The 27260-nt window shown below is 40.8% G+C and overlaps 1 pseudogene; it reads left to right on the top strand.

Moving 5' to 3' along the window:
• The first annotated feature begins 740 nt into the window (after window positions 1–740).
• Window positions 741–26965, top strand: LOC105052071 (exocyst complex component EXO70A1-like; annotated as a pseudogene).
• Window positions 26966–27260: the final 295 nt, after the last annotated feature.

The raw sequence follows: 27260 nt of genomic DNA, 5'->3' as shown, positions 1-27260 counted from the left end.
TTTTTTTATATTCACTAACTGAGACTACTCATAATTTATTTAATATAGATTTTAATTTATTTTGATCGAAGTATTTTGATCCTAAAGTTATTTTATTGCAAGATTGCATGATTGTAAAATTATATGTAATCATATAGTCATCTTCTTTTAGACAATCAAATTATCTCTTTTTGAGATAATATTGCGTTACATGTAATACAACATTATCTATGAAAATAGTAAAACAAACAGTATAATCTGATTATCTATTATAAAATTATATATAATTCTATCGGGGTTAGATACTATCAAATACCCTCTTAAAGTATTCTGAATCTTCTTATTCATCGGCATATGTAGATCCCAAAAAATGATTGTAGAATCCAACGGTGGATTTGTGTGAAGAAAGATGAATCCTTCTTCCGCTTTACCTGCCTTCGCAGTCCTGTCCCCAGTATGTCTGCAGATAAACAATCGGCACAGAACTTGCCGTCTTCGGTTCAGATTTGAACCTTGGCACGTAAGTTTCCCTCCCGGTTAGCGTTCCACGTACGTGAGACCATCGCTAGGGAGCTTCTGATAATTTATGATGCCACGGAAGAAAGATCGAGTCGCATAGCAGCAGACTTTCCCTCCCTACTCGTCCTACGAATACGCCGATAAATCCAACGACCGAAGACCAGTTCTCTCTCACTTGTCTTCCGATCGATATTGAGAGCGAGATATAGAGAGAGGGAGAGGAAGAGGAGAGGGGTCGACGATAGAGAGAGAGAGAGAGAGGGAGAGAGAGATTTGGGGAATGGAGACGCCGCAGGCGATCGAGACCCTAAGGCAGAGGGCGAGCTTGGTGCGGGAGTCGCTGCAGAAGAGCCAGATCAACACTGACAGCATGGTTACCATTCTCGGCTCCTTCGACCACCGCCTCTCCGCCCTCGAGGCCGACATGCGCCCCACCCAGGTCCTCCTCTCACTCCATTCCCCATTTCTTTCTTTCTTTCTTTTTTCTATCGATTTCAAGAAGACGATGAGATGAAAAGATTCGATCTTTTGTTAACTCCCTCTGCTTCCTTTCTCTCTTCCGTTCTTTTTTCTTTTCCTTTTCTATTGATTTGGGAGCTGCTTTCGTCCCTCCCGCATTTTCATTTCATCTTTATGAATTTTTGTTGGTAATTCGGACAGCATCCAGGTCCCCTCTCCACCCCTACGTTGCTCTCTACCCGCTACTTTCTTTCGTCCCCTTGTTCGTTCTTTCATTTTTTTTTTTTTATTAATTTGGAAGCTGGTTCCCTCCATCCGCCATTTCAAGAAGGCGGGGATATTAGAAAAATTCGATCATTTGCTATCTTCGTCTGGTTCTCCGTCAAATTTTCTTTCAATTTTTTCTTGGTAATTACGGCAGCTCTCTTGGGCTCTCACTTGTTCCCTGGGTTCGTACATTCTGAAGTTCCTTTTTTTAAGAAAATAAATATTTGGATTTCATATTTCGATTTTTATTTGCATGTATCTGCTTTTTCTTTAAAACTGTAAGAATTTAAATTCACAACTTACGAGTTTCTACCAATGTGTTTGCAAATCCCTGGATCAAATTTGTCGATTGGATCACCAGCCCGATCGGAACTCGATCACAGATGGAACAGGTTCACTTTTTACAGTCTAAATGCCACACGAGAGAGAGAAATAAAAACTGTGCTAGACTAAATCGCACAAACTAAACAATTGAGCACAAATCGTAATCTTCCCATTGGAAAATTAAGGAGGCAACATGCCTTATCTGTTTTCTATTTTGTTTTACAAAAAGATGAAGAACTTTTTGCCCCTGTTTCCTTTTCGGTTTCACGCACTTCCCTATGATGTCTTTTATGCAATCCCTTTTATATGTATTCACCAGCACAAGAACCATCAATGCGGCCACGTCCCACAAAAATAAACTGCCACACATGTGGCTTTCTACATGGCCACTAAGTCATGCATCAAATTGCTCGACAGTTTGAATCAGGTTAGGTTGACCCATCATGGGCGCCCACTCGATTTTCCAACATCTTTCACTCGCACATGATGGGATTGATGTGTTAAAATTCTCTCTCATATACATTCATACTTGACAAGTAGATCATGCGACCAGTAAGCACACTAGAGCAATAATATCATGCATCTGTTAAGGATACATAACTACTCGTGATCCAATATTCAAAGATTTGTTCGTATCTTGCCGTACCCCAGCCTTATTTTGTTACACCGATCCAAGTATCTCTAATCCATCGTTTTCACAAATGGCATACTATCACAAAAAGCATACTTAGACTTTTCACATGTAATATATTCACAATTATGTCTCACATAGACAACATAATTAATCGGCCAGTGAATATATCTCTAGATGTAAACAAAAATTAGTCTTTCTTTCTGACTTGAGTCTATTGATCTCAATACAACTGCTTTCCTAGACATGCTCCATAAAGTCGAATCTCTCATGGCCATCGACAACATGTTAAAGTAGCGATGATTGAAATTAAGACTTGAAGAAATGGTCACAAAAGGGTACTGAGATTTTATAAACCTCAAAGGTCTCACATAGTGAGGAAGCAGGGATCCATTCACTCACTTCCCTTATTGGTCGACTACGCACATGTGGTATGAATCATATGCTACGATATTCTTTCTTTTCAAAGAGAGCGTATATTATTAATTTCTCAGTAATAACACCATACAGACTTAAGTTCAAATACACCCTGGTATCTAACTTGAATTCTCCAATTGCTCCATATAATCTCTTTCAATTGAGAATCCATGTTTGGTGACTAATAGACTAAGATGGATAGTAGGCGCATCCATCTCGGTCATAAATAAATTCACTGATATGACCTCATCTTGAATCACTATCAAGGCGACTTTTTGTTCTATCGAGAATTGAAGTCTCACCTCTGCATGTTTTCCACAACGTCAGAGGTGACTATCCGTGTGAAAGGACCAATCTTATGCCTATTAGACATACTTTTCTCATGTGTGCCCAATATGCAATGTGTGTTTAAGTCTAACGATCTCACGTAGATAGCTCATAGGCACGTAGATCATAATTCTCACATAGAGAACTCATGGGCATAAATTGAATGAAAAAAAAATATGCATCAACATTCATTCATTCAAAGATTGTAAACAATACACAAAGTAATATATATAATGCATCAACATTATATTCTATGCAAGCCCAGGGATATCACATGTCTCAAAAATACATCTCTAGATATAGGCTTCGTTAGGGGATCAGTTATTATCTCATACATAAAAATGTATTTCACACTAACTTTCTTTTATGCAATGATGTCTCTAACAAAATTATACTTGGCATCAATGTGTTTGGTACGACTATGGTATTTGAGATCCTTAGTGAAGGCAATAGCTGCTTGACTATCACAATTTATAATTGCTGGTCCATCATTGTTATTTCGCATTCCTAAATTTTTAAGGAATCTTCGTAACCAAATGGTTTCTTGTACCTAGCAGAATATGCTACAAATTCTGCTTTCATCGTAAATAGAGCTATACAGATTTGTTTCTTGCTACTCCAAGATATGACACCATTATTGAGCAAGAATACATGACCTGATGTCGATTTGCGCTCGTCTAGGTGGCCCCTTTAATAAGCATCAGTGTAACCTATCAAGTGCAGATCAGATCCCTGATAACAAAGGCAATAGTCTGCGGTTCCTTTCAAGTACCTCATCACTCTCTTAATAGCCTTTCAGTATCCACTTTCAGGGTTCGATTGGTACCAACTTACAAACCGATGGCATAACAAATGTCTGACCGTGTACACATCATTGCATACATTAAGCTCCCCACTGCACTGGAATATGGTATCTTGGACATGACTTCTCTTTCTTTTGAAGTTTTTGGACACATAGCAAGGTTTAAGTTTTTGCCTTTTCTGATCGGAGTGTCTATGGGATTATAATTTAACATGTTAAATCATTCAAGAAGTTTTTTAATATACGGCTCTTGTGACAGAGCTAAAAGCTTCTTTGAACGATCGTTATGGATTTTAACATCAAGTATAAATTCCGCTTCTCCTATATTTTTCATCTCAAAGTTCGATGCTAACCACTCCTTTACATATTGGAGAAACTCCATGTCATTTCCAACCAATAGTATATCATCCACATAGTGATAAAATTATGAATTTGCCCTTGAACCGCTTCACATAAACACAGTGGTCTTCTTCGATCATTTTAAAGTCATAGAAGATTATAGCCTGATGAAATCTCAAATACCATTGTCTAGATGATTGTTTAAGATTATATATAGATCTCTGTAATTTGCATACCTTATGCTTTTGGCCTTTAATAATGAAACCTACGGGTTGCTCCATGTAGATTTCTTCATCTAGCTCATCATTCAAGAATACCGTCTTAACATCTATTTAGTGTAATTCTAAGTCCAACTGGGCTACTATGGCTAGAATAAGATAAATTGACGTAAACCTTACCACTGGTGAGAAAATTTCTTCAAAATCTATACCTTCCTGTCGGGTGTAGCCTTTTGCCACTAGACGAGCCTTATATCTTTCTATGGATCCATCGGCCTTACGTTTGATTTTGAGAACTCACTTGTTTCCAATTGCTTTGCGGCCAGACAGAAGATCGACAAGTTTTCAGACTTGATTGACCTTCATGGAATCCATTTCCTCTTCCATTGCTTGCTTCTATTTTTTCCTTGCAGGACATGAAATAGTCTTGAAAACTGTCCGAGGTTCCTCATCATCCTGAGGTGATACGATCAAAGCTTCCCCTTCGATCTCGAAACATCAGCGGGGATTGATTTTCCGTTTACTTCTCCCATTAGGCTCAGGAGGTTGAGGTGTTTGTCTTACAGCCTCGAGAGGTGAATTCCTCCCACTTGATTCAGAAGGTTGAGGCAAACCTAGTTGTGCCTCAATAGATTGTACATTGGTGAAGTTGGGATCCTCCAACTCATAGAGTATATCCTCTTTGCATACTTCACCTCTACTAAGAAAAACATCTTCCAAAAATATGGCATCTCGTGACTCAAACTCAGTCATACTTCCATCTATTTGTTCATCTAAGAAAACATACCCTTTCGAGTATTGTGAGTATCTTATGAAGATACTTTTCTTTCCTCTCGGATCTAATTTTTCAAACTTATTGGAAGGGTCGTGAACATAAGTAGCACACCTCCAAGGTTTTAATGTACTGAGGTCGGGCCTCCTACCAGTCCATAGTTCATAAGGGGTGGAAGGGATGGATTTAGAGGGTACACAATTAAGTATATAAGCAGCAGTTAGTAAAGTATCCCCCCAATATGAAATTGGAAGATTTGCTTATGCCATTATAGATCTAATCATTTCTAAAAGGATTCTATTCCTCCTCTCAGCAATCCCATTTTGTTGTGGAGTTTCAGGAATAGTTAATTGTGTAGTTATCCCCTTATTATTATACAGTTTCTTGAACTGCTCAGATAGATACTCCTTTCCTCGATCTGTTCTCACAGTTTTCATTTTTTTTTCCAATTGATTCTCGACCTCATTGAGGTAAAATCTAAAGCACTCTAGTACCTTGGACTTATGAGAAATCAAGTAAATGTGATCAAAATGGGTAAAGTCATCTATAAATGTAACGAAATATGAGGCACCATACCTCGCCCTCACATTCATTGGTCCACATATATTAGAATGCACTAATTGTAATGGATACTCGGCTCTCGTATCCTTCCCAAAAAGTTTTTTTATTGCTTTTCTTGCTAACAAGGTATGCATATGGGCAAATCCACTTTGGCGAGAGAACCCAATAAGCCCTCTCGAGCCAACCATTTGCCCTAGTCTAGCATGCCAAACATTTGCATGCTCAATATGCCCTAGTCTAGCATGTCAAACATTTGCATCTCCACAAGTAGCACTAGAAGATGAAGTTAAAAAAAAGCAAACATAACTACATTGTGCAACATTCAATATAAGAAAACCATCCATAATGTATCCACAACCATAATAAGTAGTACCATGATTAATTACAAGATCAGTGCTTGAAAAATACAAATCATATCCCAGACCTATAAGAGAGACAACAGAGACAAAGTTTCATCGAATTTCAGGAACACATAGGACATGATGCAGGAGTAAGGTACGGCCACCATGCAAGTCTAATTTGCACGTGCCAATACATTTGACTTCAACTCTAGAATTGTTTCCCACATATATCTACTTAGAACCAATGGAAATCCGATGATACTCCATAAATGCTCCTCGTTCTCTTGTTACATGGTCGATTAATCCCGAATCTACAATCCACAAAAGATCAAATTCAGTGAGTAATACAGTGCTAGAAATACAAACCATATTCAAAGAAGTGGAAAATAGTGTTATCTTCTTCGGCTCAGAGCATTCACAAGCATAATGGCCCAAATTGCCACAGTTGTGACACTTTTGCTTACTCTTGTCCCTCTTCTTTCCAAACCGCTTTTTCTTATTGCGATTGGATTTGTTTTTCTTAGGTCTAGGGCCGGTATCCTTCCCTTTACGTTTCTTGATTCAGAATTTTTTTCACTTTAAACTAGAAGTCTTATGAGAGCTTGACTCGACTACATAAGCCTGCCCAAGAAGCTTCGCAGCACCAAACCGCTCATCTTCTAACTCAATGTGTCGGGCAGCATCAGCGAAAGTCCTGATACTTTATTGTGATTCAACTTTACCTTTATATGCTCCCATGATTTTGGTAGAAAATGGATCACAGCTTGCACTTGCTGTTCGTTAGTGAGAATGTGACCAGCTAACTTCAGCTCCCTAATCATATTTGACATCTCTCTTAGGTGTTGCTTCACTGTATGATTGGAGCACATCTTATAAGTATCAAACTTGATGATCAACTGTCTCAGCTTTATCACAGTGGTGCCCCTATATTTCTTTTTTAAGGCTACCCACAGCTCATAAACCATGCCATAATCCTTGTATTCAAAAGTAAGGTCATCATTCATTGAGCTTACTAAGATGCCTCGAGCAATAGCATCGACCTTCTTCCAGGCCTGGTAAGCTTCTGTGATACATCTGTGCTGAGTCGAAGTACCCTCACTGGAGTTAGCCGATACATGATTAACGGCCTCGAGAATCTCTTGCTCTTCAAAAACATATCTGATCTTAAAACTTCATATATTGTAGTTCTCGCCGTTCAATTTCTCACCCTTGTTAAGATCAGCGATAATGTTTTTTGATGCCATCTGTAAGTCCAAATTGTACAAAGAGATAATGTACTACTTAGTGCCCCGCATAACACATTTATTTTGCCAAAATGTAAACAAAATTAATGATAATCTAACATAAGGCATGGAGTCGAAAGTTCACTAAGTTTTCGATCATCATCCATGATCCAAATGTCCAATCATCATTAATTTGGTTTCATGATGCAAAATTTTTGATCCTTGTGCATTTAGTATTTTAAATACCATAATCATTTGCATGAGAACTCCCACTCATTGTAATGTCCCTAACAATCAATAAATGTGCAATAAAAAGTATTTTAATAAACATTGCATTCATAGAAAAAATTAAATGTGCATACATAATAACACACATTGTAATGTCTCTAACAATCAATAAATATGTAATAAAAAGTATTTTAATAAACATTGTATTCATAGAAAAAATTAAACATGCATACATAATAACACACATTGTAATGTCTCTAACAATCAATAAATATGCAATAAAAAGTATTTTAATAAACATTGCATTCATAGAAAAAATTAAATGTGCATGCATAATAACACACATTATAATGTCTCTAACAATCAATAAATATGCAATAAAAAAATATTTTAATAAACATTGTATTCATAGAAAAAATTAAATGTGCATACATAATAACATATAATAATTAGAACGAATTCAAACTAGAAACAAAGAGTCTTAGGTAGCTACATAAGCTATTTAACATATGATTCCAAAGAATTAATTCCTAAAAACAATATTAGTGCTGCCATCTAAGAACTCTAAGCCTCCTTGGGATCGTCTCCTCCATGTCATTGAGCACTCTCGTGATCGCTTCTAGAACCCACGGCATTCCTAAGTTTGCGCCTTGATGGACTCGAAAGCTAGAGCTTATCCAATATAAATTAGTCCTTGTAGCCCTCGAAGTCATGAACTCTCTAACAAATGCTCGAACAACTTGAGTGTATGTAGTAATATCTTCCCTAAGATAGATATCTATAAGGAGAGAGGACCAAGGCTCATTCATCATGGTACGCAAAGTGATGATCCTTAATAATTCACTCATGAAATAACCAGCATGGATGAGCTCTTCGATCATCTTGTTCACGATCTTGATGTGAGTGATCACATCATGCCCAAGTCTCATACAATAACGATGCAGTTCAAATACCATCTCTCTGACCTTTTCTCTTTGAGCCATAGTTCTAATGACTCTTGGCGTCCTAATCATAAGCCGTCGTCTTGCCATTTTTCCTACAACACATGAAAGAAAAATGTTTCAGACAGAAATGGCCATGCATCTCATGAACAAAACATAGAGAGCACACAATAATGACACAAAGTCACTTCTACAGGCATCAGTGCACGTCGCTCAAAAGACAACACAAAGTCACTTCCAGTCATCAATGCACAGATCTCAAGAATTTTTGGAATCATGTGTTTTGTTGGGGAATCCCCACCGACCGACTTACGGTCGAAGGGGCCGACTGGCCGACCGACCGACTGGCCGACTCCGACGGCCGACCGACCGATTGGCCGACCCCGACGGACGACTCCGACTGGCCGACCCCGACGGCCGACTCCGACGGCCGACCGACCGACTGGCCGACTCCGACGGCCGACCGACCGACTGGCCGACCCCGACGGCCGACTCCGACTGGCCGACCCCGACGGCCGACCCCGACTGGCCGATCCCGACGGACGACTCCGACTGGCCGACTCCGACGGACGACTCCGACCGACCGACCGACCGACCGACCGACTGGCCGACCAACCAGGAAGTCTGATGGCCGACTCACTCGCCGACCAACGGAGGGCCCCGACGCCACTCAGCTGGCCACCGACCTAGGGTCGGTCGACTCCTCCGATCGCCGTACAGCCGCCAGAGCTTGTCAGTCCTGACAGCCGCATGCGGCACGGCCATCTAGGGACATTGTCCCGTCGAGGGCATTGTCAACCCTAGCGATTTGACAGCCCCACGGCGACATGACATTTCCACGGCGGCTCTGACAGTCTACAGTGAGTTGACAGTTCCTCACTTGTCCGCGCCATTAATGACGGCGCCATACCTAGCTCCACTATATATACCGGGGAAGGTAACAGTGCAAAGGATCGATCCGTCCGTCTCTCCCTCATACGCAGGCTCGCTCCTCTCTCTCTCTCTCTCCCCCTCAGAGCTCTCTGTCTACATTTCACTGTTGCCCAGTCACCTCTCTGACTTGACCGTCGGAGGGTCCCCGCCGGAGCCGCCTCCGGTAAGTGCGGACTTCCTTTTGCAGGTGCACGCTTCCCGGCGATCGGGCGACGAGGCGATTGGCCGCAACAGATTGGCGCGCCAGGTAGGGGACAGCATGACTAAGACAAGAGCTCAACGATCGAGAGTCACTGGGTCGGCCAGGCACTCTTCCCGCCGGGAAGAGGCCTCTCCACCACCACCGACGGCGGAGCCTAGCTCACCGCGCCCTGCAGTGACCACGGAGGCCCAGATTGCGGCCATCGTACGGCAGATGACCGTACTGACCGATGCAGTCAAAAGCCTCCAGCAGCAACCGACGGCCCGACCCATGCCTTCCAGGAGCAGCCGCCGACGACCGCGCCGATCCCCGTCGCCTCCATGCGAGCGCTCCCAACAGCGCTCCTACGGAGAGGAGGAGGGACGGCCACGGCGCGACGACCGACGGTCCCAGCGGCCCTCTCCCTCCCCGTTGGAACGGGCAAGGAAGGAGAAGCGGCCGCGCACACCGTCGGCCTCCCTTTCAGAATCTTCCGGAGACTCCACTCCTGGGGTCTCCCAGCATCGACGAGCGGACGACTACGAGCGACGGTTCGAAGAAATCGACCGCCGACTCGCCCAATTACAGACGGACGGCCAGAAGTCTTCCAACGACGTCGACTTTCAGACCGCCCAACCTCTCTCCCGACTGGTTCTCGACGAGCCGATTCCAAGTCGGTTCAAGATGCCGCACGTGGAGCCATACAACGGCTCCACCGACCCAGTCGACCATCTCGAGAGCTATAAAGCTCTCATGACGATCCAAGGGGCAACCGACGCTCTTTTCTGCATCGGCTTCCCCGCCACGCTCCGCAAGGCTGCCAGGGCTTGGTACTCCGGTCTTCGATCGGGCAGTATCCATTCCTTCGGGCAGCTCGAGCACTCGTTCGTGGCCCATTTCAGCACCAGCCGAAAGCCGCCGCGAACGTCGGACAGCCTTTTCTCCCTCAAGCAGGGGGAAAACGAGATGCTCCGACACTTCGTGGCGCGATTCAACGCGGCCACGCTCGAGGTCCGGGACCTCAACGAAGACATGGCTGTCTCAGCCATAAAGCGGGGCCTGGGGACGTCCCGATTCACCTACTCCCTGGACAAAACCCTCCCCCGAACATACGCCGAATTACTGGAGCGCGCGTACAAGTACATACGCGCGGACGAAGGAGCTTCCGACCGGCGCCTGACTTAAGGCACGGGCTGAAAAGAAAAATGGAAGAAAGGTCGGGCCCATGCTGAACCCAGCAGGCCCCCGACCGATAGTCGGGTCTCGCCACCCCGACGTATCCAAAAGTCACCCCGACAGCAGACTCCAAGGCTGACACGCCCCTGGTATGACTCCTACACTCCTCTCTCCGCTCCTCGTGCGCAGATCCTAATGGAGATCGAGGAGGAAGAATACCTGCGACAGCCGATCGTCGATCGCTGAATCAACGGCTCGATCACCGATCGTCGAACCGACGGCCTCGGTCTCTGAAGGCAAAAGGCTCCGACCAACACGGTCGATCGTCGATCGCCGAATCAACGGCTCGATCACCGATCGCCGAACCGACGGCCTCGGCCTTTGAAGGCAAAAGGCCTCGACCAACACGGCCGATCGTCGATCGCCGAATCAATGGCTCGATCACCGATCGTCGAACCGACGGCCTCGGCCTCTGAAGGCAAAAGGCCTCGACCAACACGATCGATCGTCGATCGCCGAATCAACGGCTCGATCACCGATCGCCGAACCAACGGCCTCGGCCTCTGAAGGCAAAAGGCTCCGACCAACACGGCCGATCGTCGATCGCTGAATCAACGGCTCGATCACCGATCGCCGAACCGACGGCCTCGACCTCTGAAGGCAAAAGGCTCCGACCAACACGGCCGATCGTCGATCGCCGAATCAACGGCTCGATCACCGATCGCCGAACCGACGGCCTCGACCTCTGAAGGCAAAAGGCTCCGACCAACACGGCCGATCGTCGATCGCCGAATCAACGGCTCGATCACCGATCGCCGAACCGACGGCCTCGGCCTCTGAAGGCAAAAGGCTCCGACCAACACGGCCGATCGTCGATCGCCGAATCAACGGCTTGATCACCGATCGCCGAACCGACGCCTCGGCCTCTGAAGGCAAAAGGCTCCGACCAACACGGCCGATCGTCGATCGCCGAATCAACGGCTCGATCACCGATCGCCGAACCGACGGCCTCGGCCTCTGAAGGCAAAAGGCCTCAACCAACACGGTCGATCGTCGATCGCCGAATCAACGGCTCGATCACCGATCGCCGAACCGACGGCCTCGGCCTCTGAAGGCAAAGGGCTTCGACTAATGCGGCTGGCTAACTTGCCGACTTAGCTTCGACTAAGAAAGGCAAAATGCCAAGACGACCGCAGTCGCATTCGCGACATACCGATCTGGTCACGACCGATCGAAGGATATTCGGCTTGCCACCGTTTATCATACATCCCGACGCATACGTCCGACCAAGGGCTGGACGATGGATATTCGACTTGCCATCGTCATCCTATCCGAATACGTCGGATGCTACTCGACTATCAGATTCTGCAGAATGATCGTGTCGACGAGCAACGTTCGGAGGTTGGCCGACCTCCGACCCGATGTGCATGCTCGACCTACAGTCGGAACGACCGATATTGGATCGTTCGTTGATGTGATCGCCAGAGTCGGGGCAGGAAAAGACGGAACACCACTCCTTTCGTCCGAAGCCGTCGCCCACGTGTTCACGCGAGCCAATACGACATCGGACTCAGGAGTGAGGGGGGCAACTGTTGGGGAATCCCCACCGACCGACTTACGGTCGAAGGGGCCGACTGGCCGACCGACCGACTGGCCGACTCCGACGGCCGACCGACCGATTGGCCGACCCCGACGGACGACTCCGACTGGCCGACCCCGACGGCCGACTCCGACGGCCGACCGACCGACTGGCCGACTCCGACGGCCGACCGACCGACTGGCCGACCCCGACGGCCGACCCGACGGCCGACTCCGACTGGCCGACCCCGACGGCCGACCCCGACTGGCCGATCCCGACGGACGACTCCGACTGGCCGACTCCGACGGACGACTCCGACCGACCGACCGACCGACCGACCGACTGGCCGACCAACCAGGAAGTCTGATGGCCGACTCACTCGCCGACCAACGGAGGGCCCCGACGCCACTCAGCTGGCCACCGACCTAGGGTCGGTCGACTCCTCCGATCGCCGTACAGCCGCCAGAGCTTGTCAGTCCTGACAGCCTAATGCGGCACGGCCATCTAGGGACATTGTCCCGCCGAGGGCATTGTCAACCCTAGCGATTTGACAGCCCCACGGCGACATGACATTTCCACGGCGGCTCTGACAGTCTACAGTGAGTTGACAGTTCCTCACTTGTCCGCGCCATTAATGACGGCGCCATACCTAGCTCCACTATATATACCGGGGAAGGTAACAGTGCAAAGGATCGATCCGCCCGTCTCTCCCTCATACGCAGGCTCGCTCCTCTCTCTCTCTCTCTCTCTCCCCCTCAGAGCTCTCTGTCTACATTTCACTGTTGCCCAGTCACCTCTCTGACTTGACCGTCGGAGGGTCCCCGCCGGAGCCGCCTCCGGTAAGTGCGGACTTCTTTTGCAGGTGCACGCTTCCCGGCGATCGGGCGACGAGGCGATTGGCCGCAACATGTTTCAAATTCAAACTCTTTAAGTGAGATAGGAATTTGTTTTTCAGAAGTTACTTTTAACTTCTGGAACTAAAAACAAATTTCTGGGTATTCAATTAGGCCCTTAATATCTATTCATTTTCATCCCTGATATTCAAATGCCTAATTCTCTCTCTCTACAGGTAACGGAAAAACAACAAGCCATATATCAAAATAAATCTGGTAACATGAATTTTATAATGGTACCAGATTTACTTACAGAAATGTAATATACACAAATAAATTGCACAAAGAAATTTCTATTCTAAAATGTTAATCTGCTAATATTTCATGCCATTTAATTCCGTTTCATGTCAATTATACCAAATTTAATCAACATATCATAGGCTTCTTTCACGTAAAATCTCATAGACTAATTCAATATATACAGTGACATGGCATTAGAGGTATCAAACTTTCATAAAACGAAAGTATGGCAATTCGGGGCAAATTTAATTATACACACAGCATTCAAAATCATGTAGCAGGCCAGGAAACAACCGAACTTTGCTCTGATACCAATGTAAGAATTTAAATTCAGACGCAGAACTTACTGGTTTCTACCAATGCCTTTGTAAATCCCCAGATCAAATTTGTCAATTGGATCACTGACCTGATCGGAACTCGATCACAGATGAAACGGGTTCACTTTTCACAATCTAAATGCCACATGAGAGAGAGAGAGAGAAATAAAAACTATGCTGGGCTAAATTGCGCAAACTAAATAATTGAGCACAAATCGTAATCTTTCCATTGGAAAATTAAGGAGGTAACAGGCCTTCTCTGTTTTCTATTTTGTTTCACAAAAAGACGAAGAACTTTTTTCTTCCTGTGTCCTTTTTTGTTTCACGCACTCCCATGTGATGTCTTCTGTGCAATTCCTTTTATACGTATTCACTAGCACAAAAAACCATCGCCCACATCCCACAAAAATAAACTACCACACACACGTCGCTTTCTACATGGCTCCTAAGTCATGCATCAAACTGCTCAGTAGTTTGAATCAGGTCGGATCGACCCTCCATGGGTGCCCACCCAGTTTTCCAACAAAAACTCTTTCAAGATTTCATTTTATGCGATCCTTCTTCGTAATTATGGCAGCTCCGCAGCTCTGGGTTTTTTTGTTGTTCCGAGGGTTCTTACATTTTAAATTTTTCTTGGTTTATATTTAAGATATTCGACTTTTGATCAATATGTCACAACTAAGGACGCATGCCATTCTTTTATCGCTTTTCCCTCCTTCCATTATTTTTCCTCTTTTTTAAAAAAAAATTCTCCAAGCTGCATTGCCTCCTCTGCTATTTCAAGAAGCTGCAGCTACTAGATCAATTTGATCTATTGTTACTGCTGTTTGCTCCTCTCTCTCTCTCTCTCTTCTGGATTTCACTTTTATTTGTTTCTGAGTTGATGTCATTGCTTATACATGGGTTCATAAATTCTATGAAATTAATTGAATTTTTATTTTATTTCCAGGTGAGGACACATGCCATTCGAATGGCACATGAGAATGTTGACAAGACACTGAAGGCAGCAGAGGTTATACTGGCTCAATTTGATCTCTCAAGGCAGGTTGGTCCTTGTCAGCCTAGTTCAGGATCTTGAACACTAACCTTTTTTTCTTCAAAAGACAAAAAACTTTTGATTTAGATCCATTATCTCCTAGAGGTTCAACTGATTTGTGTAATAATGGTGACAAGACTAAAGTCGAGTGTGATTGGGACTTATTGAGTCTTCACTATGTTCTGCTTTACTGAGCAGACAATTCTTGAGCATTGTGGTGACAATTGAAGGAGAGAAGATTGTGTCAAAAAAAAAGACAATGAAGGAGACAAAGGTGGTGTCTTTTGTGGATACATGCTTCAAGAAACACATGGTTCCAGAGTTTTGGTGCATAAACCAGTAAGGATGGCTACATGCAGATTGGTGTTAAAAAAATGGAGCAAATTCTGAAATATTTACAATAGGAGGGAAACACCAATAGTTTTTATGAGAAAGAAAAAAAAGGATATTTTTGGCCACATGATGGTGCATCTACATGCTATGTTAGAAAAAAATGTTGCATAAAAGTTGTAACTGCAATTGGAGCAATTGCACATGTTTTTATGCACAACGAGTAATTTTCCAATACCTTGAAGCACATAAGAGGAGTGAGAATGCCTTTGTAAAGCTTAGAACATGGAACACAATATCTACATGCTACTTTTGGTGATTATGTTGTTGTTTTGATAGAATCATAATTTAGGACGCTTTTAGTATGTTCTATTCTTGTAATAATTCATCGTGAGATAATGACATTACATCGATTACTTAGGCCGAGGCTAAGATATTGAGGGGCCCACATGAGGATCTAGAAAGCTATCTGGAGGCTGTTGACCAGTTGAGAAGCAATGTGAGTTCTTCAGCTCAAACAAAAGCTTCAAGAGCAGCGATGAAGTACTGAACCATGCCAACAATTTGCTAGCTAAGGCCATCTTGAAGCTGGAGGAGGAATTTAGGCAGCTCGTTACAAACTACAGGTTTATTTGCATAGACAATTATTCCCATTTTCCCTATTTACATACATCATACCTACTCCAACCCCCACCCACCTTCAAACATGCACATATATTGTAATGAATATTTCTGGCTGTATAATTGTGGCTACAATATCCCTAAAACTGCCTATATTTTGAATGTGTTAGTTGTAGGTCTGCAAGTGAGATATGTTAGCTACATTGTAAATTTCCTATTGCAACTTAGATCCAAAATTATTTGAGTACTTGATTGTCATCAGATCTGATTAGGCACAATTATGCTGATCTAGACCTAAATTTTGCTGGGGAATTAGTCTAAGATCTTTACTAAGACCTGCCTCCTGGTCCATAATAGGTTTGTTCAAACTTGGACGGTCTCGACAACCTGAATTTTGCATAATACTATTAGATATATTGTATGTCTTCTAAATATGATGTGCATATAGAATGAAGAAGAACATCATCACTTAGATAGAATGGATGACTGATTGTTGCATCTTAATAAATTCAAACAATTCTCAGTAGCTTGTTCAATCCAGAGATTCCAGTATTGCCAGAAAGTCTTCTTACAGTAATAATAATATCAAAGAAAACAACAGGGAACACCATGACATAGTTCCTTATTTGCCAAGAATAGGTTTTAGATACCTGCTTCTGTATACCTTGTTAAGCAGTAAACAATTACAAATTTACATGAAACTTTGTATATGTGGAAAGGAAACATGAATTAGTTTGCTTATTTAAATTGCTTTCGGATTCTGTTCTGAGCTCCCATCTGGTTGTTCTAAAATTTAAAATTTAACCTAGTAAAGCAATCTACCGATCAGACCTGTCCTAATTTTGATATCCTGTATTCAAGTCCCCTTTTTTTTTTTTAAGAAAACTGCTTAAGACAACTTGAAGAGCATGCTTCTAGTCAATGTCAACACTATACCTATATGTTGTGTCATCAACTAACTGTTCATCATGCTTCTTCAACATTGCTAAACTAAGAAGAGTCCTCAGAATAGTAAACCAAAACCCCAGTAAGGCAATGGTTGTAAAATTCCAATGAGGAAACATATGTATCATATTCCATTCCCTCTTGGTCTGAGGTTGAAGTCAGATATATTTGAAATTAGACTTTATACAATTGAGAGTGAGACTTCTCATCGTAACACTATATGAAAGCGCGAATATTTCCAACTTTCAATTCCCATGATACTGCTAATTAGATTACCCTGCTGGAGAATGTTGTTATTTTTAACCTCACCTTACTCTTATTAATCCTAGGCCTATAATTGGTAGCATTCCCTGCCAATCTTCCTGCTTGATGATCCTAATCTCCCTCATTCCCTCTCTTCCCCACCCACTCAAACTCTGATCTTGCAACCATCCAGCTTTGTTGGTTTGGCAACCAGCAACCCTTCACTCACAATAAACTTTTTTCCCCAAAAATTAATAAGTAATTAAGTTTGAATATTTTATAATTTGAAATTCAGTTAGTTTTCTCTGTAGCCAAAATCTATGGCAGCCTGTGTTATTGAATGTGCATTGTGCAAATACATTAACTGCTCCCACACTCCTAGGTGAAGGTCTATTGGAAGACAACTTTCTCCACCTTAATATATCTGTCAGCAATATTATATACCACTAAGCTTTTAATCTATGTGGTCTTTACTGCAAATGAAAACACAAAGAATCACGAGACTTAATCGTCAATCCATATATTGGAGGTCGATCATCCAATATGTTTAATTGCAACATGGAGCTTTTTAACTGAAAAATGAAAACACAGAAAGTCACACCCTTTTCTGCATATTTGGGGTTGATCACCTGAAATATTTTAACTACAAAATGAATGCATGGATACTCCATCTGGAAAAAAAAATCTAACCTTAAATTGGAAGAAGTATCTCTTATATTCATCAGCTATTAAAATCTACAGACCAACTTGCACAAACAACCAAAACTTATTTCATTCTTTATTTCATGCAACAAATCTGTTGGTCTAAGGCATGAAACTATGTTGGCAGATGTTCTCAAACTAATTAATCAAGTCTGTGGAATTTTGCATATCAGACATACAGGTCATACTTTGTGCATTTTTTTGGGTGTGATTCATCTATGCAGTATTGCACGTGCTGTTCACCACATGATTGTCTTTTCTCCCCCTGTTCCGTTTCAGCAAACCAATTGATCCTGATCGCCTATTTGATTGTCTTCCTGACTCTTTACGACCATCATCTGGATCAACTGGAGACCAAGGTGATGGTAGTAAGAATCCATCAACCAGTAATCAAGCGAAGAGCTTGGAAACTGCTGTTTACAAAACACCAACTCTCATTCCTCCAAGGATTGTGCCTCTGCTGCATGACTTAGCTCAACAATTGGTCCAAGCTGGACATGAACAGCAGTGCTCAAAAATTTACAGGTAAAATTTCCAGATATCTCTTGTCAGAAATGGTCTCAAAGTTATCTTGATTATTCCTAATTTGTGGCATGTCATAAAATATCATGGCTTCTATGTGGCTTATATGGTCAGTCATGCTCGAAATTGTCCTTTGCTAACTTGGAGAGGATTGTGGTAATGCCTCCTTCCTCTTTGTTTGTGATGTTTCTGAACCATTGGTCAAAAAATACTTCTCATAAAGGGAATGTTCTGAAAGGTGCATCAAGGTCCATCTTTTTTAAGACATGGAACACCAAGGAAAGATTGATAGTAGAAGTAGGCAATCAATGTGACCCTTCATATGTTCATATATGGTACATGATTTATACGTCATGGCTTGAACATGTAATAACCTGCTGTTCGTTTTTAACTTACACATGCATAGAAATTGATCCATGGACACTGGCTCTGTTTTATGCTTTTCCATGGTCTCACACCTTAGCAGAAGTGCTTCCCAAGTGTGATGGCATGTAATAGGAGAATGATATATCTGGGCAATAGTGTAGAAGTGTAATCTGGTATGGATATAGAATTTCTATATGCAGGTCAGGAAGAAAATGTCGTAACTTTGCTTTACAGTTCTCTTTTCTTCTTTCAATGAGTTTGTACATGGGTCGTAAATTAAAGCCTATACATGAGCTTCATACTTGTACACTTTTTGTGTGGTACCTTACTAAGGGAATCCTTATTATTACCATACCTACAAATTAGAATGCATTCCCAGTTTCACACTTTCTCTTCCTTAAGTTTTGTAATAACAAATTCCAAGTTCTCACCCTAGGGCCATAGCGAATAGTGAAGATATATAATATAAAATATGTTATCTGCTTTAGTTGATTTAACTACCTTAATTCCACTACATTCTCATGGCTTTAAGACCTGTGCTGTTGGACCTTAAGCTATATCCATTTGTTGATCATTGGCTTGGTTTTGAGATGGTTGCTGAATTGTCTCAAACCATAGTGGTTCAAGTTATTTAGATGTTGGGGTTCCATTCTTGCCTTTGTATAAGTTGTTAGAAATCATGTTCTTGCTACTAGTTGACAGTGCTTGTCCTTGATTTGTCATTTTTGTATAATGTTCTCTTATGGTAACTTTATATTCTTTAATGTGGACAATCATTGCCAACACCATCCCCTTTTCAGTTTTTGTTTTAGGTTCCCCTATCTTCCTTGGAAAGGTCTTTTGATTGCAGTGTTTCTTTGACTCTTAATTCAATAGGAAATTCCAAAAACTATGCCAACTGTCAGCACTCAGGCTACTTTAGGAAAGAAGCATCATTTTTAGGGTTCCATAGAGTGTCATGTCCTGCAATTGTTGTGTCCAAAAGTGTGACATGACAATGTTTTAAATAATGAAGTGTGTTTAGCTAACGTGGCTTAAGATCTGTTTCCTTCATCAAGCTAAAGCTCATTGGCTTATGTGCTCTTTCTCATACTTAATTTCATAAATTCTTTCTGCAAGACCTAGCTGTCCTTAGCATCTATTATTGTTCATCACTCAATAGCATTGCATGCCTTCTGCTACTCTATAGCACCCTGGGGTTATTTTTGTTTCTCTTCCTAGTGAGAGTAGTTTGTAAGTTCAAAAGGTGGACTACTGAAACGCTTCCTTTTCCTAGAAAGAAAACCTCTGGCAAAGATGAGAGAGAGCAATAAATGAGTCTTAGCACATGATATTTTGAAATTGTGCTTTGGCGGAGGTTCTGTAAATGATGATCCTGCCATAAAAGGCTTCATAAATATGCCAATATCTATTGTCTCTATCTAGGTCTCATTTGCTTATATTGTTCATTTTGTTGTAGGTAGTAACACTCTTTAAGAGTTGCAGATTTTAGTGAGATATCCTCCTGATGACTTTTAGGAAACAGGGTTATCAGTGTTGCTGATGGTTGATGGCAATAGGATTATCAGTGGCAACTGCACCAAATATATATATATGCATACAGATACATTAATGAGCAAATGATGATCATCTTTTCTTTTTCTTTTTTTTTTTTTTAAATTCATGTCTCAATCTTGATTCTTCATTTTTGTGTTTCTTTCTGCTCCAATTTACTAAAGATGACTTATGTCAAATATGTGCTGTTACAAGCAGGGAAGCTCGTGCTTATGCACTAGAAACGAGCCTTCGGAAACTGGGAGTGGAAAAACTCAGCAAAGATGATGTACAGAAGATGCAATGGGAAGTCTTAGAGGCCAAAATTGGGAATTGGATTCACTTTATGCGAATAGCAGTAAGGATTTTTGCAGAAACCTAAAAAGTGCATGCCGTTTATTTTCCTCTCCTTTGACTGTGCAAAAACAGGTCAAACTGCTGTTTGCTGGAGAGAAAAAAATTTGTGATCAAATCTTTGACGACATCAATTTTCACAAGGATTATTGTTTTGCTGAACTCACAGCAGACAGTATATTGATGCTTCTTAGTTTTGGGAAGGCGGTTGCTAAAAGCAAAAGGTCTCCAGAAAAATTGTTTGTTCTTCTAGACATGTATGAAATAATGCATGAACTTCAGCCAGAGGTATGCTGAAACTTTTCAGACTTTCAGTTCTATATATATATATATATATATATATATATATATATATTAAAGTTATTCGGTGGTTCCCAATCTTTTATATGGTGTCACAAGTCTCTTCCAGAATATATAATATACATACACATAGAGTGGATCTACTGTGTGGGCAGAACATATGCCAAATTGGTCTTGATTGGATGATGTTGGGCCCAGCATGGATCATCTGAGCCATATGATGTGATTTACTATCTCTAAATTGTTTACTATCAAAAAAATAATATGATTTGGAGATCCCTACTCTATGCACCTAGTGGTCAAAAATATACATTTTCATGTTATTTAAATTGTCCATTTTTTGCCACTTGATCAGATAATCATTTGTCTATAAGTAGTTTAAAGATTAAAGAAGATATATCACATCTAGTGGCTTGGAACATCAGTGTTGGGCCTCTTGTAGTCCGATCATGATCAACCTGATAGGTTGTATTATATGGGCACCCACACAAAAGCTCTACTCTCTCCCTCTCTTTCTATCTCTCTTAGGGATGGACTATGCTCCTCCCGAGAGGAGGGTGTATCTAATCCTCTTAAGTACAAAATCAATAATAGGAGACCAAATTAAAAATCCACACAGTTGATCATGATCTATACTATTAAAATATCTATAAATGAAATCATGTATCAGGTTGTCTTTAACCTATGCATCAAACAGGTAAAAAGTGTATGCTTAAAATGATATAAGAGCATGTTTTTGCTATGGTATAAATATGGAAATCTATTGATCTTCAATCTATATGTGTTTTAACATATCTATATTATGATCGACAATGTGGATTCTTAATTTAAATGCTTTATCATATATTTTAGCACACTAGCATAATAAAACTATCTATTTGTTTGTATCCACTTGATGCATAGGTTAGAGATCACCAAAATGCATGATTTTTGGATGTTAAGCATCTTAAGTGGTATAGATCATGTTCAATGGTGTGGACCTTTGATTTGGATGTTCAATTATTAATTTTAGACTTGAGAGTAGGAGCAAAATCCATCTCATAAACATACATACATACATATATGTATATATAGATATATGTATGTATGTATGTATGTGTATACATCTCTATGTATGTAAATATATATATAGGTATGTATGTATGTATATATATGTATATGTATGTACACACACACACGTATACACACACACACACACACACACATACATACACACACACACACATATATGTATGTATGTATATGTATAAAGAAAAGACAACACTTTTGAGAGTATCTTAGTCTATAATGCATGTTATGAGAGTCAACCATGCTTAAATGACAATTCATATTGCGATGTCAATATTTGATCATAAAGCTATCATAATTGTCCAGTTTAAAAAAATATTTGTTTGTTAAGTGTGCCCTGGCATAACTTTTTGGCGTACCATTTCACAGCTAGGATTATTATGTCTCGTATTTGCTATGGTATGATATGATGCTCTTAAACTAGCATAATATGATTCATCTACCAATGTTAATCTCCTTAAATATCTCTTTACTACACCTAGAACAAAGATCTAGCAAGTGGCTTGGGTATTAGGAATCCCACATGGTGAAGAAGGAATAAATTGATGCGACAAGTGGCTTGGGCTGCTAGGAATCAAACCTAGTAAAGAAGGAACCACTCCAAAATCTTGGCATATCACCAAATTTAGGAACTTGGAACTTTATTTAGAACACAACATTATTTGACTTCACAAAGGACATGTACCCTACTTTTACAAAGGAGGTTTGCAATTAAAATATTACCAAAAAACTAAGTAATGGTTGTCAATGTGTCGGTATTGAGTTTTCATACAAAGATACTAATCAGCACTTAGTTGGCTATTAGCGAAGCAATAGCTATCAATGTGTCGGTATCAAGGTATGCTGTCTTGGTACCAGACTCCATACGAATGCCACTTTGTTACTATGTTGGTACGCTCGGTGTGAAAGCTGCTTTGGAATATCAAGTATCGGTATGCCTTCGTATTATGTGCCGTTTGGTACCGGTATGGTACAGTACACTCCATACCTCTCAGTACAGTATGGCATACCTTGGTTGGCATTGAGTTGTCAAGTAGTTGCTAGAATCTTCTAGCTAATTGGCTTGGGCCTTGGCTAGGTCTGGTGGACTTTGGTCTCAAACTCTTGGGCTAGTAAAGCTCCCAAACAGGGCATGCTCTCATTTTTTGCCATAAGAATACAAGTGCATATTTTTTCCTCTTATAAACTTTCATATGCTGTGAAGGGTCAGGTGGTGAGGAAGGGTGAGGGATTAGGGGAAGGGAGAGGGAGATCATGGGAAGCCATGGCTTAATTCTTGTGGGATTTTTTTTTTTAAAAAAAAAGAGGCCTCTTGAATTCATTTTAATCTGGCAAGGACTGGGCCTACAACCCTGCTCTCTTGCTCTCCCACTCTGCTTCCCTCCTACTCTTCCCCTCCAACACTCTCTTCCCCACTCATTTTGTCGAATCTGGTGTGAACTTTCCAAATAGGCCCTTGGTGTAATTTTTGCTTTGATTCCAAGACAAAGTTCTTCTTGCTGATTAAATGCTTTTTGTCACTTTTGTTGCAACACTAGAGGGTTCTTTTCTTGTCTCTTGTGATCATAGTTTCCAACAGAACCAACACTTGTTCTGTCTTCCGGCACTCCAAATATCATATAACCTTCTTGCAAGGCTAGGGTTTACCATCTATGCCCATTTAGTTTGTCATGCAATACTAAACTAATTGCTCAGCTTTGATTTTTTTGGGGATAAAATTAACTTTAAAGTCATTATTGTTTGTAAAGCAGCAGGTTAAACCAAGTTGTTGTCTCTCATTGTCGAGAAATGGGCATTCTTAATTGTAACAGGTTTGCACAGTCAGCAATAGACAAATTCATATAGGCTCTGCAAGATTGTGAGAAACAACTGCTGGGGCATCTCTTGAGGGTGGTTTTTTGTTTGAGAAATGTTTAGTTTCATTTCTCTTGTAATACTCATTGTTTCTGTATGTTTTGAGAATGCTAGATGCAATGCTGTTTGTTTTCCTACGGGTGGTGATGTTTACTATAAACAGTGAACATTGCGTTGACATTCATTGCTTAAAACTGTTCATCAGATTGAGACAATTTTTGAAGGTAAAGCCTGCATTGAGATGCGTGAGGCTACCCTAAGTTTAACAAAGTGCTTGGCTCAGACAGCCCAAGAAACATTTGGTGATTTTGAGGAAGCAGTTGAGAAGGATGCTTCAAAAACAACTGTTCTTGATGGCACTGTCCACCCTCTGACTAGCTATGTAATCAACTATGTAAAGTTTCTATTTGAGTAAGTTCTATCCTTAACTCTTCCTTTTATTACCAATGGTATAGCAAAATTGATTGCTTTAGCGGTGATCTGGATAAGTCTATGGTATTTATGATTGTTTAAAGCACCTTCAAATTGCATATAGTCTGCTGTTATTTGAACTGGTTTTTCCACTTTTATTCTTGTTCCTCTGTAGCTCTAGTTCCATAGCTTGTGTTGTCTATCATCAATATTGTCTTTCTATTTTTCAGCTTTCTTTCTTATTTAGCTATGACTAACGTTACAATCGCAAACATGGTTTAAGTTATTGCTTTTATTGTTGTCCATGTTACCAGAACGCATTGTTCCAAAAGACTGCAGGCAGGAAAAAAACTAAAAAAGAAATAATAATTCAACAACTGAAACATATCACATGAAAATTTAGGAAGCCAATGGGAAATATTGACTTGCAACATCTGATGGATATTTATAAATTGATCTTATCCTTTATACTCGATGCAATATGTTGAAGCCAGTGCCTTAGCGGCTCTGTTTTAGAACTTTTCCAACGTCCGCCATGTCATGTGTGATCACATGACAAAATATTTGTATTTACTGTATGTTAATTGTGCCTATATCTGTTGGTCATTATCAGCTTTTACAAATTAAAGTATTTATTTATATGCTTTATTTTATGATAATAAGGGAGTCTTCAAATCTTTGTGATCTTACCTGATAGCTTGTGTCATTTCCTGGAAATAATGGCTCACAAGGATTCCTTCATTTTACAAGCTATATTATGTTTATTGTCACAATGTTTCCATCTGTTTACTTGAAATATAGAAACATTTCTTTCTACCAAGAAATCTAGAAACATATCTTCAAAAGGCCTATGTTTTCTTATATAGAGAAGTTTATTTCCGTTCTTAGGTTTTCTCCTTGATTTTTCTGTTCATGGATTAGCTCACTCAAACAAAAATATTGTAGATCGGAGATGTAATGTTTTTAACTAGAAGGCAGGAACTTAAAATTGAAATTAAACATAAAAGTCCAACCTGATCCTTCTGGACATAAACAAAGAAAGTCCATGTCCTAGTTCTTTCAAACATAAGTTGTCCTGCTATCTTTCTATTTTGATTTTTACCAGCTCATATCTGCTGCAACTTGGCTTCAAATGTTTTTTTAAGGCTTGAAAATCTAATGAAGCTATAAGCTTTTAATGCTTTCAGTCATTGTTATGTAATAATTTTATGATCTTCTCTCTCTTTTGTTGTTAACGTGTAGACAGCAGATCTGACCAGTTAATGTGTAATACCTATATACAGCTATCAATCAACACTGAAGCAACTTTTCCAGGAATTTGAAACTTCAAATGAATCTGAATCCCAATTGGCGATTGTAACAATGCGCATTATGCAAGCCCTTCAGAGTAATTTAGATGGGAAATCGAAGCAATACAAGGATCCTTCTCTGACTTATCTTTTTCTTATGAATAACATCCACTATATGGTTAGATCTGTCCGCAGGTATTTTGATATAAAAAGCATTAGTATGAGGGCCTACGACATGCTGAGAAATAGACACCAGGCTCCTTTGTGTTGTTTTTCAGGTCAGAAGCAAAGGATTTATTAGGTGATGATTGGGTACAAAGACACCGTAGGATTGTGCAGCAAAATGCAAATCAGTATAAGAGAGTTGCTTGGACAAAGGTTTGTTTGATAAATCAATTGATGGTGATATTTTCATTCACAATTGCTTTTGATGCTATACATTCTTCTTAAGTTTATGTCTTGTCATTGAATCTAATAGCATGCTAGGTGATTGCATATATTGAAAAGAACATGCAGAATATGATCCGATGGGAGGAAAAACAAAAAAGTATAGATACATAGTACATGTTTTCGAGCAACATAGTTACATAATAGGTTATAATCAACTTATGCAAAAATGATGAAGTTATAGATATTATATGCACAATGGTGAGTTTGTGTGTTGACTTTTTTTTTCTTGAGAAGAAAAATGCTCTAAGTTCGAACACTATGCCTTCTCATTTAGAGCTATTTAGATTTTTTAAAAAGAAAAACATATAGACTGAGTTTAATGATATATTTACGGTTCAGATATGCATCTTGGTCTCCACGTTCAAAATAAAATTATTAATTGCTAGAACAAGTTTTTCCAATGTTTTATTAATTTGTGTTGCATCTTCTCCAGATTCTGCAGACCCTTACTGTTCAAGGTGGTTCATCAGGTAGCGGTTCTGCCTTGGGAAGTGATGGAGGAAACAACAGTGGCATCTCAAGAGCAAACATAAAAGAGAGGTCAGGACCCCACATAAGGCTTTCTTACCATATCCTTTTTATGACTAAATATCAAATCTAAATCATGTTAATTTATTTTAGGTTCAAGTCTTTCAACATGCAGTTTGAGGATCTTCATCAAAGACAGTCTCAGTGGACTGTACCTGATCCAGAGCTGCGTGAGTCTCTCAGACTTGCAGTTGCTGAAGTTTTATTACCAGCATACAGATCTTTCATCAAACGTTTCGCGTATGTTTCCTTTATCCCACAACCTTCCATTCTTTGAACCTCATGCCCATTCTTTTCGATGCATCTTCCTTCCAGTTAGTTGCTGTGCATAGATTTTATGGAACTTTAGCTTTCTTGTTCCTACAATTTATAAAGTGGCATTTTTTTTTTTTGGCCAGACCACTAATTGAGAGTGGGAAGAACCCTCAGAAGTATATCAGATACACCCCTGAAGATCTCGATAGAATGCTAGGTGAGTTTTTTGAGGGGAAGACATGGGGCGAACCGAAGCGTTGAGAGCTGAGACAAAGCTGAAGGACTTGCTTTGTAAGTAAATTTTTTTTTTTTTTTTTTTTTGATTTAGTTCTGTAATTCAACCAGCTGATCTGGCTATAATCTCTTTTTACAGCATTCGCCAATAAATTTGTAATGTGGATTTATCTGCACAATGTTTTTATCCATCATCTTGTATTCTTTCATTCATTTCAGACCTGACAACATTCTAGTGAAGGTTGACAAATATGGAGGCTTGTATTTCTGTGCCTGTTTTTGTGTAGAATATAATTATGATTTGAGGTCATCCTATTTCATTTACGCATATTATTAAAATCCTAAGGTGTATTTTAATAAGAACTGGGTCTTTGGCGTGAAAGATTATCGCGGTCGGAGGTGCCGTGAGATGTGTGATGGCACGTGATCACGTGTGATTGGGCGAATCTCAAAGTATCATCTGGTGGTCGAGTATGCACCAAAAACTGCGATGGTCTTTCACCCACATGACCGAGCCCAGTCCCATTTTAGCGTCGGGAATCACAAGTCGAA

This window comes from Elaeis guineensis, chromosome 9, assembly GCF_000442705.2.
Source record: "Elaeis guineensis isolate ETL-2024a chromosome 9, EG11, whole genome shotgun sequence".
Taxonomy (NCBI): domain Eukaryota; kingdom Viridiplantae; phylum Streptophyta; class Magnoliopsida; order Arecales; family Arecaceae; genus Elaeis; species Elaeis guineensis.
Note: the sequence above shows the minus strand (reverse complement) of the source record. Positions and strands in the feature narration are given on the sequence as shown.